The 2,510-nt window shown below is 45.3% G+C and overlaps 2 non-coding genes across 2 annotated transcripts; both read left to right on the top strand.

Moving 5' to 3' along the window:
- On the top strand, positions 1 to 1,293 carry TGME49_461160 (the record flags this gene model as incomplete). Its single annotated transcript, XR_001974460.1, has 1 exon — positions 1 to 1,293. It is a non-coding gene; the product is annotated as a 28S ribosomal RNA (ribosomal RNA).
- Positions 1,294 to 2,214: 921 nt separating this feature from the next.
- On the top strand, positions 2,215 to 2,510 carry TGME49_461170 (the record flags this gene model as incomplete). The annotated part of the gene is made up of 1 exon (XR_001974461.1): positions 2,215 to 2,510. It is a non-coding gene; the product is annotated as an 18S ribosomal RNA (ribosomal RNA).

Below are 2,510 nucleotides of genomic sequence, written 5' to 3' on the forward strand. Positions count from 1 at the left end.
CCTTTTATGGTATCTGATGAGCGAGCATTTTGGCACCTTAACCAGGCGTTAGGAGCATCCCTCATCGCCAGTTCTGCTTACCAAAAATGGCCCACTTGGAGTTCATATTAATCCCAGCAGTTCAATGAAGTAACCACTGGATCTTACCCATTTAAAGTTTGAGAATAGGTCGAGGGCGACGCGCCCCCGATGCCTCTAATCATTCGCTTTACCTGATAAAACTAACAAAACTCCAGCTATCCTGAGAGAAACTTCGGAAGAAACCAGCTACTAGATGGTTCGATTAGTCTTTCGCCCCTATACCCAAGTTTGACGAACGATTTGCACGTCAGTATCGCTACGAACCTCCATCAGGGTTTCCCCTGACTTCATTCTACTCAGGCATAGTTCACCATCTTTCGGGTCCTAACAGATATGCTCCAACTCAAACCTCTCTCAGAGATCGTGGTCGGTCGTAGGTGCGAAGAATGGCAAAGCCAAAATCTCCCTACTCTCACTTTCATTGCGCATACAGGAGTAAAACCCGCATACTCGCACATATGTTAGACTCCTTGGTCCGTGTTTCAAGACGGGTCGGTTGGAACCGATTAAGCCAGCATCACAGAAACCGAGTACTCGAAAGTGGAGCTCGGAAACAGGAACACTCCTCAGCCACAAGGAAAAGGAAAGAACAAAGATATAACGGTCCACAAGGAACCTACCTTCTTTGAACGAAATCAATTCCGAGTAGCTGATGCTGACCTCTCCAAAAAGATGAACCGGAAATACATCAAGAAACCAAAGCCTAAACCTGGTGAGAGAGAGAAGGCAAAGGGATAGATGGCAAACCGGCGGCACTTCTTGGAATCAAAAAGGTCCCAATCGCTTCCTTTTCAGCAATTTCAGGCACTTTTAACTCTCTTTCCAAAGAACTTTTCATCTTTCCCTCACGGTACTTGTTTGCTATCGGTCTCGCGCCAGTACTTAGCTTTATGTGAAACCTACCACACATTTTGCGCTCAAATCCCGATGAACGCGACTCTATAAAAGCGTACCGTACGTGGAACAAAAAACGCAGGGGAAGGACGGGATTCTCACCCTCTATGATGTTCTTTCCCAAGAAACTTAACCCTGCGCTTCCACTGGTAACGCCTCTCGAGGCTACAAGTCAACAGCTCGGAAAGAGCAGTTGATTTCCACTTTGAGCTGATCCCGGTTCACTCGCCGTTACTAAGGGAATCATAGTTATTTTCTTCTCCTCCGCTTAATAATATGCTTAAGTTCAGCGGGTAACCTCGCCTGATTTCAGGTCTGATAAATAAATCGGACAAACGCCCGAGACAAAACAACAACGACGAAACCTCGCAGAGCAACAATGGAACCGAAATTCCATTGCGGTATTGAAGTCGATCGACAGCATCAATGAAACTTTGTCTTCAATGAAGAAGCCACCGTATCTCAATGATGTCATCGATACAACTCAACAATACACTTGAGCCTCTAAAAGAAGAGGCACGAGTAGTTTCTCCGCTGTGTTCATTATTCAGGGTGACATTGAGTATTCAACACTCATGACACCCAATCATACTGCTCCTAGGGGGCTTCGGCCAAACTGAAGCAACGACCCTAAAAAAGCAGAAAATTTGTGATTTCAGAGACACTGAAACAGACGTACCAAGGAGAATATCCCCAAGGTGCCATTTGCGTTCAGAAATCTGATGATTCACTGAATTCTGCAATTCACATTGCGTTTCGCAGTTCGCTGCGTCCTTCATCGTTGCGCGAGCCAAGACATCCATTGCTGAAAATTTAAAATAACATTATAGTTTAGGAAGCAATCTGAAAGCACATCGAGAGAGATGCAGAAAGATACAATCTTTCACTCTCTCTCAAATGTTCCTCAGATTTGTTGTTCGAAATAACGGTGTGGGAAAAAAGAATGCACACTGAAGAAACTCCTGGAAATCAGTATCCCAACAGAGACACGAATTTCCAGAAATTGAGCCCCTTCGCTGTGCACCCCCGGATACCTGCACTGGCTTCCAATATTGGAAGCAGCGCAGGATATCCAACATGAAGAAGGCAATAATACCTTTCGATACTATCACGCTTCTTGAATGCAAATCTCTCCAATGGAGAGAGATGCAAACTCATGTTTTGCTTGGGATTCAAAGGTTGATGGTTAATAAAGAATAAGGACGTGTGAATGATCCTTCCGCAGGTTCACCTACGGAAACCTTGTTACGACTTCTCCTTCCTCTAAGTGTTAAGATTCACAAAACTTCCCATTTCGGGCACGAACGCGCCACAAAACGGTCCGAATAATTCACCGGAACACTCAATCGGTAGGAGCGACGGGCGGTGTGTACAAAGGGCAGGGACGTAATCGGCGCAAGCTGCTGACTTGCGCCTACTAGGCATTCCTCGTTGAAGATTAATAATTGCAATAATCTATCCCCATCACGATGCATACTCACAAGATTACCTAGACCTATCGGCCAAGGTCATAAACTCGTTGGATGCATCAGTGT

This window comes from Toxoplasma gondii, assembly GCF_000006565.2.
Source record: "Toxoplasma gondii ME49 unplaced genomic scaffold asmbl.1378, whole genome shotgun sequence".
NCBI lineage: Eukaryota > Apicomplexa > Conoidasida > Eucoccidiorida > Sarcocystidae > Toxoplasma > Toxoplasma gondii.